This window comes from Pogona vitticeps, chromosome 6 (assembly GCF_051106095.1).
Source record: "Pogona vitticeps strain Pit_001003342236 chromosome 6, PviZW2.1, whole genome shotgun sequence".
Classification (NCBI taxonomy): domain Eukaryota; kingdom Metazoa; phylum Chordata; class Lepidosauria; order Squamata; family Agamidae; genus Pogona; species Pogona vitticeps.
Genome location: NC_135788.1, coordinates 103036598 through 103052489, shown reverse-complemented (window position 1 = coordinate 103052489; position 15892 = coordinate 103036598). Strand labels below are relative to the sequence as shown.

At 41.3% G+C, this 15892-nt stretch overlaps 1 protein-coding gene across 1 annotated transcript in view; it reads right to left on the bottom strand.

The window, feature by feature from the left end:
- LOC144583683 (vomeronasal type-2 receptor 26-like) overlaps window positions 1-15807 on the bottom strand; it is a 28646-nt gene extending 12839 nt beyond the window's left edge. The window contains exon 1 of the mRNA XM_078378045.1: window positions 488-15807. The gene's annotated coding sequence lies outside the window, so the exon portion shown is untranslated. The remainder of the gene's footprint in view (window positions 1-487) is intronic.
- Between the last annotated feature and the right edge of the window lie 85 nt (window positions 15808-15892).

The window sequence follows — 15892 nt, the reverse complement described above, 5'->3', positions numbered from 1 at the left end:
AAACCCCTTTGGGGATGCTTTTAACAGTGTCTGTTATTTCTTTGGCTTGCACATATTGTGCAGAGGCCATATGTCTAAAAGACCAGCAGCTCTTTTTTTCCTTATCCCAACCCAACCTCCTAAAAGAGCTTTGTTATGGAGGGTGCACCATTTGCACCATAGGTCCATGGTAAACTGTGCACTTTAAAAAGGTTAAACAGGCACTTTAAAAACTCTATGGTCCCCCTTCACTTGTTGATGCCTTAAGAACATGCTTGTTTTGCTTAAAGGTTCATTCAGGCTACATATAAAGGAGAAATCTCTACTCTCAACATAGGTCACCAGTATGCTTGGAGTGTCACTTGGCATACTAGGAAGATACTCTTCTGAATGTCCACTTCTATACCTGATTCATCTCACACATGCCAGTTGAAGATAATTTAGAAGAAGAGCAGGAGGAGAAGGAAGAGGATATATACAAAAAAAAAAATCTTATATAGATCCAGACCTTTTTGCCTTAGACTTAGTGTGATGGGCAAAGAAAGCTGAATGAGACAAGATAGCTCCAATGATGAGCTCTCCAGGCTGATAATATCTCTGAACAGGCTGAAATTCACACATCTCACAGATTACAATTTGCAGCTGGCACACCACATGGGGGAGCAGAACCAGAAGCAGCAAAAGTTCAATTACCAACATCTTCATTGAAGATGTATTTTGACCTGCTCCAAATCAAAACAAGAGTAATGTCTGGCTTGAGACTTTTCTGCCTGCAGAAAGAAACAGAAAGAGCAGTCTGAAACAGTAACAGAAATAAATCTCACAGAAACAGTACTGGTCCATGGCCAAATGTTCTTTTTGTGTGATAGATGTAGAGGTCTAGTTGACAAAGCCTGAGCAGTTTATTTGCATGGCTTTTAGCATTTTAAGGTCTTCACATAGTGAGTAATAATTCTATATTCAGATAAGTTTGAAGCAAATGATATAAATCATAAAGAAACCAAATTTCAATCCCTGGAAGCTTTCACAATTTCTAATATTGAGTGTTTATGCTCAAGTGTAAAGACAGAGAGATTTATACAATTGCATCTGTTCAGAGTTTTGTTATTCTACACCAGAATTCCACAGGGAATTTTAGAGACATTAAAATTAATGTGAACTGATTTTGATAATCATAGGTGACTAAAACCACACAAAATTGGGTGTCTTCTGCGGCATTGCTGATCAGACCAAAAGAACTGTTTTCCTGTTAAGAAAGGCACACAGAATGGATAGCAATTAAAGAATGAGTTTAGAACTAGTCATTGGTTATAGAGACTGGCCTGAATCACAGTTCAATGGACACATTATTGCATCTTCCATTTCTGGCAGATGTTGTTTTTCTGCTGGATAGCTCAGTGATTTGGGTATCCGGTGGAATACCCAGAGGTTGGAAGTTCAATTCCCCACTCTGCTTCCCTGACAGGGGCTGGACTCAACAATACATTGGATGCATTCCAGCTCTGTAAACCTAAGATTATATTTATGATTATTCTGTATGTGTAACTAGTTTCTCACTATCACACCTCTAAAATTGCTAAATTATGTATAGTTCTTGAGCCTGTGTCTCTTCTCTTGCTAGAAATAAATAAGCAAAGGATCTGTTAGAAGGTGACAGGGAGAACAAGCTATGCAAGTCAAGGAGAGACCAACTTTTTGGGTGCAGCCTTTATAGAACCTCGATGTATTGCCAGCCTTTCTCATAACTAGGTTCTTGGCTGTGAAACTCTGCAGCTCTTACTGTTTTTGTTCCATTAAGGAATTTGACTTCACTCCGTTTCAGGAAATGACTTCCTTTTTTAACATTTCAAGGTCATACTGAAACTCATATCACAGAGGAACATTTTACTGATGTCAACAACAAGACTTTGTGAATGAGGCATTTAAAAACAGTTTGCACTTTTTCCTCATAAAAGAACAGCATTCAAAGCCATCAAGGCTTCTTGCCCAGAACCAGATTTCTGCCTTCAGTGGTTAAACATTGAAATGCACTTCAGATAAAACTCTTCGAGAAGTGGTGTTGATGGCTATTACTCAGAATCTTAAATATCTGGGTGTGTCATTTGAGACTGTGACATCCTCCTTAACTGTTATCAGCTCAAGACTATGTTTATAAAACCGGGTTTGACTCTCAATCCACTTTGAATAATGAGAATAAACCATAAAGAATCTACAGTAAGGACCGTTGTCTATCATTTCCTTCTAAAATGCTCCCACTTGTTCAGTTCAGGTTTCCAAAGAATAATGTAGCACTTGGGGAGAAAGATGGAAGCCAGCAGCCATGCTCCTGAGGCTAAGATACAAAAGATTTCCATTGCAATTACATATTTCCCTTTGCTGTACATATATGCTGGAAGAAAATTCAGCCATACACTACAAAACACCAACATGCTGAAAGTGATGGGCTTGGCTTCATTAAAACTGTTGGGCAACTTCTGGGCAAAGAAAGCCACAACGCAGCTGACCAGGGCCAGTGAGTACGTGTAGCTCACGTCAAAATAAAGCATTATGTGGTTTGACTCCTTGCATTGCAGAAATATTGCTTCTGGTGAAGAATGCATGTCAGAATAAGGGAACGATGGAGAGGTCACCAGCCATCCGAGACAAATGCCTGCCTGAATTGTGCAGCAAGAGAAAAAAATGGAACGGGTTAATTTTTTCCCCATCCACTTCTTGATTCTGGATCTGGGCTGGGTGGCCATAAAAGCTAGAACCACGGTGATGGTTTTTGCCAACATAGCAGAAAGAGCCATGGTGAAAGTGATCCCCAAGGCAATTTGTTGGCCGAGACAGGTCAGCTTCTCAGGACGGCCAATCAATAGCAATGCACAAAGGAACCAAAGGGAAAGTGAGATGAGAAGAACATAGGTGAGGTCCTTGTTGTTTGCTTTGATGATGGGGGTCTCTCGATGTTTTATAAACACTCCTAGTATCAGAACAGTGGTGAAAGATAATAAAATAGCAGACATGGCTAAACTGATACCCAAAGGTTCTTCATAAGATAAGAAAGTTACAGTCTTGGGAATGCAAACACTCTGATTTCTGTTTGGATACTGATCCTCTAGGCATTTGAAACAGTCAGCCGCATCTGAAAAAACAATGCAGTACTGTTAGCATGAACAAGTGAAGGACATGAATTAAGAATATGGAGATTTGTCACCATTCATAATTCAGGAAGGTCGATGAATTGTGAATCACAAATTAACAATTTTTTTCTGACAAATCAGTCCATCCATTCATCAATTTGACTTGCCCTTAAAACCCTGTAAAATGCCCCCCCAGAGATTTAGAGACACCAAAATAGCAGAGAAGCCTCCCCTGTCTCTCCTCTTCAATCCCTCCAAGTTTCGCGATGTTTGGGTTATACACCCACAAAGAGGGTACCTCCAGGAAAGGGACAGAGGTTGCATACAGAGATAGGTGGCACAACAGCAGGCATAGACATTTTCCTCTGACACTCAGAGGTGGCATAACAGCAGGCATTGGCTTTTTCTTATGACACCCAGAAGTGGCATAGTGGCAGGCATAGACATTTTCCTCTGACTCCTTGACTCGATGATGATGACTGCTGGGTGGCTGGCAGGTAGGTTTCCTCTTCCCCTGGATGAGATGGGTTAGATGAACAACTGGCGGAGATATTGGCTTTTTCTTTAACTGGCTTAGAAGAATGATTGGCAAGCAGGTTTCTTTCTTCCCGCTGCTTAGAGGAATTACTGATGGGCGGGTTCCTTTCTTCCCCTGGGTTAGCAGGGTGCTTGGTGGGCAGATTTCTTCTTCCCTTGGTTAGAGGAACAACTGGTGGGGAAATTGGCTTCTTTTCCCTGGGTTAGAAGAAGGACTGACAGGCAGGTGTGTTTCTTCTTCTCAGTTAAAGGAACAACTGGCAGGAAAACGGTTTCCTTTGCCCTCATGTTGGGATCCCCAAAAGAAGAGCTGAAGGAATAGAGGTCTCTCACAGAAGTACAAAATAAGGATCATATTGCAACAGGTCAAAAGATCTTCTTGAACTTATCTTCTCCCTCTCCACTTAATACCATTCGTATGTTTATAGGAACCAGATATTGGCCTAAGTTCAGTGGAAGACAGAGGGAGAAATTAAGATGCAAGATAAGCAGCAATGATCCACAATTATATGATAATGAATTCAACTTGGTCAGTCTGAAGAGGGAAATATGTATAGTAAAAAAAATATGACAAGTAGACATCACATAAGATGCTATGGAACCCCAACAAGCAAACACTGGGCAAGAGAGCCACTGAATGCAAATGGGTGATCAAGATGAAGCACGGTGCACAAGGAGAAGTGGACTACTACAAAGTAAGATTCCTGGCCAAAGGTTTCCTGAAGAAGTAAGAAGACGTTGATGAATCCTTCATCCCATTGACAAGCACAACATCATAACAATAATCCTAAGTGTAAATTTCCCCAAAGATATGAAAACGAAACCCCTAGACATGTTCGTACATAGTGAGGTTGTTGAGGAGCAGTACATGTAGCAGACCTCATCACCACTAAGCAACCCAATCTAGTACGTAAACTAAGGAGAGGCCTGAATAAATTGAAATAGTCTGTAAGAATAGTTGATCAGGATGGTACTACAGCAAGATATCAAGCAAGGTCCAGAGAGTGGAGCTAGAACATTTGAAGTACAAATTGCACCAAACATTTAATTTGGCCCATTCTGTTGCATCCATCAGAAATAGAAGTCAAAGGAAATTGTATATCATCTCAGCGAAGAAGTGGAAGTGAAGGAAGAATGGAATGTCATACGTTCTTTGGATATTCAATTGAGGAAGTAGCAGATAGATCCTATCTTCTCAATCAGAAGCAAAAGATCATTGAACTAGTGGAGATATTAGGTGTCTAAGATTGCAAATTGAGCAAAGACGTTCACCCTGTGACAACATCAATGCAAACAGACTTTTTGAAAGGCACAGAGGGAAATTGTCAAGCAGGCACAGAACAGCTCTAGGAAAACTGCAATATCTCCCTATCCCTATTAGGCCTTGTAGAACCACTGTCATAGGAAAACTGAACAGAAATGTTAGTTCAGCAACACAGGTATTTGCCACTTGCAAAGTGTTAGCTACGTGTAGTCTATGTAGGCAAATCCTGGGAAAGAAATAGAAGAAGAAGAACTGCAATGTAGGTAAACATGTGCTGGCTGGACAACTTCAGTGGGTTTGGCGAAGGAGTTCACTTTCCCACGCCATCCCAGAAGAGGCAGCGTCTGTGGCCTTGGGCAGCTGCATAGTCTCAGGGTGCCCATAGAAGAAGGGGATGGTGAAGCATTGGTAAAACATTGTGGTAGGCCACAGACTAACTGTCGCTTTTCAGTGTGAGCTTTAGTGAATGGAGCCACTTCTTCAAACACTTTAGACCAAAGGGGGTGGGGGGCCCACTGGTTTTCTACAAGGGTAGGGACAGGAGATGAATTTCCAGCGTGGCAATAACATTGCTGAAATGGAGAGCAAACTCTAAAGAATTTTGACTGGTTTTACTACACACTCTCATACTTGGTAGACTGGCCCATGAAGGGGGAGGGATTGAAATATTTGAAAGGATATATGGACTTCAAACTCTAAACTTATCTACATTTACATTTGTCCCTCAATAAGTTATGTTCTAAATAGTTTCCATTTAAAATCATTTGGACTTTTTGGAAAACTGTTTGCTTTCTCCCCTGGGAGATGGCCAGCAAGAACAGCCCCTGTGTGGGGTTGTGTGTTTGGGTCTCTTTCCCTCCCACGAAGCATAGAGGTGAGTTGGTAATAAATAATAATGGGATGCATCCTAGGGAACATTCTGGTTGGGATGTAGTCCTCCCACACAATTTTTCTCCTGCTAGCCCTCCCCCCCTCTCTCTGTCACACACACACACACACACAGAGAGAGAGAGAGAGATACACACACGGACACACACAAATATATCTGTGTAAACACCAACAATCCTCCTTCTTGAGGAACCCAGCTTGGTTTCACTTTTCCCATTCCAGCTGTCTGCTCATCCAGTCCTCCCCTTCTCTCCAACTCCCAGTAACCCGCAAATGTATTTTTAAAGGGACAGAAGCAGCCAAGCTTTTTACAAACATCTTTGCCAACATACTTTGGCAGGAATCTTTGGGTGTGGAAATGGATCTGAGACAAGGCAGTCTCCCAGGTCAACTGTAAAGGGCCTCACAGAGACTCCTTTCTAAAATATGTACAGCAGAGTTATGTACAGCAAACTAAACAATGCACTTATATGTAAAATATATGGACAGCACTTCATGCAGCAACTCTCCATACAAAGCTCCATATTTCACTATACTGTGTAGCTCTTATATAAAGCGAACAACCAATCACTGGAACATCACATCGTGTCCTCTCCTAGACACTACATCATGCCCAATACACATTTTGAGTAATGCATCAGCGACATCTGCTGACCTTGTAGCTGCACACCTGTTATAAAAGGGATTCCTAACAGAACACTCTGGTTCATGCACTCTGGTTCATTTGCAGAAAGCAAATTCTACATGATGGGCCACATTATGGGCCACAATATCCTGACACATCTTCCATCCCTCCTTCCTTCCTGCATCCTCTCCAAGTATCTCTAGCTGGTTACCCCAAAGTGCAATTTGCAGCGACAAGGGTATACATATGCAGAAGTAAATATACTGAATGGAGTTTCACACGTTTACCATTTTTAAAAACCCTATAGCAGAACAGTATTTTAGCTGGTGATCCACCTATAAAAACCCTTCCCTGGCAAAATAATCCGGGCCTCTATTTGCATAAGGGAGACACTCTTTTAAACATCAAATAATTGGAACATAAATGTGTTTTTAAAAACAGTTCTTTTACCAGTGTAATTGCGATCTGACACTACCCACCAGCGGCAACCCAAGGTTTGTATGTTACACAGGGCAAATTGTCTCTAAGGCAATTTCAGTGTGCCTGTGTATTGTACAGTATATAGAGTGAGAAAGTGGCGTAAACCCCAAATCCCCAAAGAAATTCTTTCATTAACAGAAATGTGTTGCCAATTGTCACCTCAGTGCCATAGTGCACGTGGAACTCCATAACAAGGTATGAACCCATTTTTGACCTTGTTCACTTTAAAATCTGATCAAAAGCATGCTAGTCCAGGCATTAGCTTGAGCTTCTATAAAGGAAAAAGGAAAATAACAAATTCCCAAATATTTGGTTAATCACTGAGTACAGCAGATAACACACATAGTTAAGCTGTAAAGTTTACTACTTCAGTTTTGCAGTGGTGAATTGAAAGGAGGATTGGACAAATTTATAGAGAATAGGGCTGTCATTGGTTACTAGTCATTACAGAGTAGTATGCCCTACAACAGTGGAGGTAGTATGTCTCAGTAGTCCTATGTACTGAGCCTAAGGACAGCAGGGTGCTCAGGCAATGATGTTTAGATTGGGGGTCTTCTTTTGTGCAACTAGCGGACAACTATTTGAACAGAATGATAGGCTAGATATGTCTTTGATCTGGCTTTAGTTCGTTTTTTGACACAATCAAATATGAAATTTTGGTTCAGAGAATAGGCTGATAAGAAAACAATAAGATGGCAGTCATACTGTCACCAAGGAGCTGACTCCCCATTCAATAAAGGAATTCATTAAATGAATGTATATTCTCTTTTATAGGGACTATTGAGTTGCTGGATTTGGTACATGCTCATCTGACACTGTCACTTAAAGAGACGTGTCTATTCATTTTGAAGCATAGGGAGAGGGCAATGTCCCAACTCCAAGCCATAGATGGATAACTTCACTGTGTCGATCCTATTTAGGTATCCAATTTGGCAGAGTTCAAGATGACAGAGTACATCTAATACAGTGGGAAAATCTGTAGGGGAAAAAAAGAGGAAATTGGTGTCTCCATTTTACAGCTGGAATCAAGGACTTACAATCCACATGCCTGAGACTTCAAAGATTTTCAAAAGATCAAAGGGAGGTAGGGGCTGTTGAAAAGGAGTTGGTCAGGATATTTGGGAATTTGCCAATAATACCTGGATTGCTGGAGCAGTTTTCCCATTTGTTTAAGCAAACCATATTATCTCTCTGATTTTCTAGAGAAGAGAGACTATGAGAGAGGTCCTTTAGCACCTGCCCTGCAGCCCCATGAACTAACAAAATCAACCCAATAACTCACTTCTGATTTGACCAGTTTCCACCTAACAACTCTTCCCTGATTGGCCTGACACATACACGGTACATATTTCTAAACCGAGAAGAACTGTCCTTCAGATCAGTAAAGAGCATAAATGGGAAATTATTATTATTTTTACTAAGCCAGCTGGAATCTTGTATGTATCTGCAGGAGATATGTCTGTGTTCATGGCAATTTTGGTGTGGTGCTGTGTACCATTACTGAGAACCTTGGAACTGAGTGGTATTGAGAAAAATAAAGATGTTTGCCTAAGTGTGGATTCTACCTGAAAATCAGCTCAGGATTACCTTCAGAATCTACAATTCTCAATTCACTTTGAACAGTGAGAATAAACAATGAACCATAATAAAGCTACTAAAGTAAAACTTCTTCTCCAATATTATATCTCTCTAAAATGCTCCCTCTTATTCAGTTCAGGTTTCCAAAGAATAATGTAATATTTGGGAAGAAAAATGCAAACTAGAAGCCCAGTTCCTGAAACTATGACAGAAATGCTTTCAGCAGCTGCTATAAAATTACCCATGTTGCTCAAATCTATTGGAAGAAAAGAAAACCACACACAACAAAACACAAGCATGTTGAAAGTGATGGACATGGTTTCATTTAAACTGTTGGGTGACCTCTGGGCAAGGGAAGCTACAACACCGATGACCATAGTCAGCAAGCCCATGTGAACCCTCTAAAAATAAAACATTAGAGACTTCAACTCATTGCATTGCAACACTATTCTTTCTGGTGATCAATGCATGTCAGAATCAAGAAATGGAGGATTGGTCACCAGATATCCAATACAAATGACTGCTTGAATTATGCAGCATGAAAGAAAAATGGAGCTGGTTAATTTTTTCCCCATCCACTTCTTAATCCTGGAACCTGGCTGTATGGTCATAAATGCTAGAACCACAGTGACATTTTTGACAATGTAGCAGATTCAGACATTGTGAAGCTGATAGCCAAGGCAATTTGCTGGAAAACGCAGGTCACTTTCTCAGGACGGCCAATTGGCAACAATGCACAAAGGAACCAGAGGCAAAGGAAGATGAGGAGAATGTAGGTGAGGTCCTCATTGTTGACTTTGACGATGGGTGTCTCTAGATGTTTCATAAACACTTCAAGTACCAGAATTGTGGTCAAAGATAATGAAACAGCACAGGTGGCTAAACTGATGCCCAAAGGTTCTTCATAAGATAAGAAAGTTACAGTCTTGGGAATGCAAACATTCTGATTCCTATTTGGATACTGATCCTCTGGGCATTTCAAACAGTCAGCTGTATCTGAAAAACCAACCATTCAATATGTTACTATGAACATATACAATGTTCTATGTTCTTCAACCATTTACATGGAAAAGGGTATGTAAAATGTAGATACCATGGATGGCAAGAAAACACATAAAGATATTCAAGATCAAATAAAACCTCATCTCCTATTAGAGTGGCATATAATGTATTGAGAAGACTCACTAGAAAAAAAGAATAAGTTGAAAAAGAGGGAAGGTTATAATGGGGTGGATTGACTCACTAAGGAACACCACCGCCTTTATAGAACCTAGATGTATTGCCAGCCTTTCTGATAAGTAAGTTCTTGGCTGTGAAACTCTGCAGCTCTTACTGTTTTTGTTCCATTAAGGAATTTGACTTCACTCCGTTTCAGGAAATGACTTCCTTTTTTAACATTGCAGAGTCATACTGAAACTCATATCACAGAGGAACATTTTACTGGTGTGAAAAACAAGACGTTGTGAATGGGGAATTTAAAAACAGTTTACACTTTTTTCATCATAAAAATCAAATCCATCAAGGTTTCTTGCCCAGAACTAGATTTCTGCCTTCAGTGGATAAACATTGAAATGCACTTCAGATAAAACTCTGGGAGAAGTGATGATGATGGCTATTACTCAGAATCCTAAATATCTGGGTGTGTCATTTGAGACTGTGACATCCTCATTAACTGTTATCAGCTCAAGACTACGTTTATAAAACCTGGTTCGATTCTCAATCCATTTTGAATAATGAGAATAAGCCATAAAGCAGCGACAGAAAGGGACTTTGTTCATTATTTCCTTCTAAAATGCTCCAACTTGTTCAGTTCAGGTTTCCAAAGAATAATGTAGCACTTGGGGACAAAGATGCAAGCCAGCAGCCCAACTCCTGTGGCTAAGATACAAAAGATTTCCATGACAATTACATATTTCCCTTTGCTGTACATATATGTTGGAAGAAAATACAGCCATACACTACAAAACACCAACATGCTGAAAGTGATGGGCTTGGCTTCATTAAAACTGTTGGGCAACTTCTGGGCAAAGAAAGCCACAATGTAGCTGACCAGGGCCAGTGAGTACATGTAGCTCATGTCAAAATAAAGCATTTTGTGGTTTGACTCCTTGCATTGCAGAAATATTGCTTCTGGTGAAGAATGCATGTCAGAATAAGGGAATGATGGAGAGGTCACCAGCCATCCGAGACAAATGCCTGCCTGAATTGTGCAGCAAGAGAGAAAAATGGAACTGGTTAATTTTTTCCCCATCCACTTCTTGAGTCTGGATCTGGGCTGGGTGGCCATAAAAGCTACAACCACCGTGATAGTTTTTGCCAACACAGCAGAAAGAGCCATGATGTAAGTGATCCCCAAGGCAATATGTCGGCTGAGACAGGTCAGCTTCTCAGGATGGCCAATCAATAACAAGGCACAAAGGAAGCGAAGGGAAAGGGAGATGAGAAGAACAAAGCTGAGGTCTTTGTTGTTTGCTTTGATTATGGGTGTCTCTCGGTGTTTTATGAACACTCCTAGTATCAGAACAGTGGTGAAAGATAATGAAGTACAACACATGGCTAAACTGATACCCAAAGGTTCTTCATAAGACAAGAAAGTTACAATCTTGGGAATGCAAACACTCTGATTTCTGTTGGGATACTGATCCTCTGGGCATTTGAAACAGTCAGCCGTATCTGAAAAACCAACACAGTACTGTTAGCATGAACAGGTGAAGGACATGAATTAAGAATATGGAGATTTGTCGCGATTCACACTTCAGGAAGGTCGATGAATTATGAATCACAAATTTACAATTTTTTTCCTGACAAATCAGTACATCAATTCATCAATTTGACTTGGCCTTTAAACCCTGTGAAATATTCCTCAGAGATTTAGAGAAACCAAATTTGTATAGAAGCCTCCCGTGTCTCTCCTCTACAATCCCTCCAAGTTCGGCGATGTTTGGTTTATATACACCCTCAGAGAGGATACCTCCAGGAAAGTGACAGAGGATTGGTCACCAGATATCTAATACAAATGCCTGCTTGAATTATGCAGCATGAAAGAATAATGAAGCTGGTTAATTTTTTTCCCCATCCACTTCTTAATCCTGGAACCTGGCTGTATGGTCATAAATGCTAGAACCACAGTGATGTTTTTTGACAATATAACAGATTCAGCCATTGTGAAGGTGATAGCACAGGCAATTTGTTGGAAAACGCAGGTCACTTTCTCAAGCCGACCAATTGGCAACAATGCACAAAAGAACCATAGGCAAAAGAAGATGAGGAGAGTGTAGATGAGGTCCTCATTATTGGCTTTGATTATGGGTGTCTCTCGATGTTTCATAGACACTTCAAGTATCAAAATAGTGGTCGAAGATAATGAAACAGCACAATTGGCTAAACTGATGCCCAAGGGTTCTTCATAAGATATGGAAGTTACAGTGTTAGGAATGCAAACATTCTGATTCCTATGTGGATACTGATCCTCTGGGCATTTCAAACAGTCAGCTGTATCTGAAAAACCAACACAGTACTGTTACTATGAACATATACAATGTTTTATGTTCTTCAACCATTAACATGGAAGAGGGTATGTAAAATGTAGATACCATGGATGGCAAGAAAACACATAAAGATATTCAAGATCAAATAAAGCCTCATCTCCTATTAGAGTGGCATATAATGCGATGAGAAGACTCACTAGAAAAAAAAGAATAAGTTGAAAAAGTGGGAAGGTTATAATGGGATGGATTGACTTACTAAGGAAAACCACCGCCTTTATAGAATCTCGATGTATTGCCAGCCTTTCTCATAACTAAGTTCTTGGCTGTGAAACTCTGCAGGTCTTACTGTTTTTGTTCCATCAAGGAATTTGACTTCACATCCGTTTCAGGAAATGATTTCCTTTTTTAACATTGCAAGGTCATACTGAAACTCGTATCACAGAGGAACATTTTACTGGTGTCAAAAACAAGACGTTGTGAATGAGGAATTTAAAAACAGTTTACACTTTTTTCATCATAAAAGATCAAATCCATCAAGGCTTCTCGCCTAGAACTAGATTTCTGCCTTCAGTGCATAAACATTGAAATACACTTCAGATAAAACTCTGGGAGAAGTGATGTTGATGGCTATTACTCAGAATCCTAAATATCTGGGTGTGTCATTTGAGACTGTGACATCCTCATTAACTGTTATCAACTCAAGACTATGTTTATAAAACCTGGTTCGACTCTCGATCCACTTTGAATAATGAGAATAAGCCATAAAGCAGCGACAGAAAGGGACTTTGTTCATTATTTCCTTCTAAAATTCTCCCACTTGTTCAGTTCAGGTTTCCAAAGAATAATGTAGCACTTGGGGACAAAGATGCAAGCCAGCAGCCCAGCTCCTGTGGCTAAGATATAAAAGATTTCCATGACAATTACATATTTCCCTTTGCTGTACATATATGCTGGAAGAAAATTTAGCCATACACTACAAAACACCAACATGCTGAAAGTGATGGGCTTGGCTTCATTAAAACTGTTGGGCAACTTCTGGGCAAAGGAAGCCACAATGCAGCTGACCAGGGCCAGTGAGAACATGTAGCTCACGTCAAAATAAAGCATTATGTGGTTTGATTCCTTGCATTGCAGAAATATTGCTTCTGGTGAAGATTGCATGTCAGAATAAGGGAACGATGGAGAGGTCACCAGCCATCCGAGACAAATGCCTGCCTGAATTGTGCAGCAAGAGAGAAAAATGGAACAGGTTAATTTTTTCCCCATCCACTTCTTGATTCTGGATCTGGGCTGGGTGGCCATAAAAGCTACAACCACTGTGATAGTTTTTGCCAACACAGCAGAAAGAGCCATGATGTAAGTGATCCCCAAGGCAATATGTCGGCTGAGACAGGTCAGCTTCTCAGGACGGCCAATCAATAACAACACACAAAGGAAGCGAAAGGAAAGGGAGATGAGAAGAACAAAGCTGAGGTCTTTGTTATTTGCTTTGATTATGGGTGTCTCCCGGTGTTTTATGAACACTCCTAGTATCAGAACAGTGGTGAAAGATAGTGAAATAGCACACATGGCTAAACTGATGCCCAAAGGTTCTTCATAAGATAAGAAAGTTACAATCTTGGGAATGCAAACACTCTGATTTCTGTTCGGATACTGATCCTCTGGGCATTTGAAACAGTCAGCCGTATCTGAAAAACCAACACAGTACTGTTAGCATGAACATGTTCACTGTTCAGTCTTCTTCAGACATTAACATGGAAGAGAGTATGTGAAATGCAGAAACCATGGGTGGCAAGAAAGCCACACCATTAGATTCAAGATTGAATTAATCCTGATCTCTTATTAGAAGGCATAATGATTACGTTATGTCTGTTATCTGAAAAACCAACACAGTACTGTTAGCATGAACAAGTGAAGGACATGAATTAAGAATATGGAGATTTGTCACAATTCATAATTCAGGAAGGTCGATGAATTATGAATCACAAATGTACAATTTTTTTCCTGACAAATCAGTCCATCCATTCATCAATTTGACTTGCCTTTAAAACCCTGTGAAATGCCCCTCCAAGAAATTTAGAGACACCAAAATAGCAGAGAAGCCTCCCCTGTCTCTTCTCTACAATCCCTCCAAGTTTGGCAATGTATGGGTTATACACCCACAAAGAGAGTACCTCCAGGAAAGTGACAGAGGTTGCATACAGAGATAGGTGGCATAATAGCAGGCATTGGCTTTTTCTTATGACACCCAGAAGTGGCATAGTGGCAGGCATAGTCATTTTCCTCTGACTCCTTGACTCGATGATGATGACTGGTGGATGGCTGGCAGGCAGCTTTCCTCTTCCCCTGGGCTAGATGGGTTAGATGAACAACTGACGGAGATATTGGCTTTTTCATTAACTGGATTAGAAGAATGACCAGCAAGCAGGTTTCTTTCTTGCCCCTGCTTAGAGGAATTACTGATGGGCAGATTCATTTCTTCTCCTGGGTTAGCAGGGTGCTTGGTGGATGGATTTCTTCTTCCCTTTGGTTAGAGGAACAACTGGTGGGGAAATTGGCTTCTTTCCCTGGGATAGATGAAGGACTGACAGGCAGGTTTCTTTCTTCTTCTCAGTTAAAGGAACAACTGGCAGGAAAACTGCTTTCTTCTCCTCCTGGTTTAAAGGAATGACTAGCAGGCAGGTTTCTTATTCCTAATAATCAAGAAATCCAGTTGCCATGACTCAACTTCCAGATAACCTCAGCCGGATGACTTAGAACCTTCCCAGATATCTTGTTCTCCTGGGTTAGAAGAATGACTGGAAGCTGACATAGAGACATTTTAGTTTCCCCCAAGATTCAGAGATGGCTGGCATAAAGGTAGTTTGGTTTGCCCCAAGTTTTGGAGGTGGCTGGCATACTGGTAGTTTGTTTTCTCCCAAATTTCAGAGACAACTGGCAGAAAAGTAGATTTGTGCCCTGAGTGGCACAGATTGCTAGTGCAGAGGTGTAGATATGTGCCCTGAGCAGCATAGATTGCTGGCACAGAGGTCTAATTTTGTGCCTTGACTGGCACAGGTGGGAGAGAGGCAAGTTTGCCTGGGATTTCCTTGAGTGACTGAAACAGCAGAGAGGGGGTAGGGAGAGACAGAGGTGCATCTGCATTTGGTGACTTCAAAAGGGAGAGAGGCTAGCATGGTATCCCTACCTCACTGGATTCAATGAGAAAGAGATCAATAGTCTTTCCAAGGTTAAAGGATCCAGACAGAACTAGAGGAGTTGGAGCATGTCTCCATCATGGGAGGAGACATGCTCGCTCTGGACACTGGTGTGGGGAAGAGGATAGAGAGATTGTCCATGGCCACAGTGAATAGCTCTGACTATATGCCCATTTTCCATGCCCAGTGTTACAAGGGATCCGACCAGGGGGACAGGGGGGGGGGTGCTCCTCCAGGTACTGATTCATCATGAGTTCCACAGAGTCCTTTTCTGCCACCTGTGTGCCCTTCCCTGTGGTGCCAACCATCCAGCTCACCACTGCTGGAGGCTGGAGTCCTCAGAAGCAGAAGAAATCCCTCCCTGTGGCTCCTGGAAACCACCCTCCCCCTCGTCTTCCTAGCACCTCACATCCCTGGCTCTCCACACATTCATGGCACTCTCAGCACCCTGAAGACTTCAGTGCACTAGGCTGGGGGTAATCGCTGACAGTGTTGAAATGGTCCCATAGGGAGCCTCTGCCATGTTTGGACTGACAATGACCCACTGCCTGCTTTTGTCTGCTGCTGGCCTTGAGAGACCATGTGGTGCTTATCTGGGAGGTCTGAGGAGAAGAGTCTGGGAACAGGGGTGTGGTGGTGGGGAAACCTGCCCTTGTACTACTGCTTCAGAGAACTGGGGGGCGGGGAAATTCTGGATCCTCTTGAACTAGTAACTCCTCTAATTCCTGAAG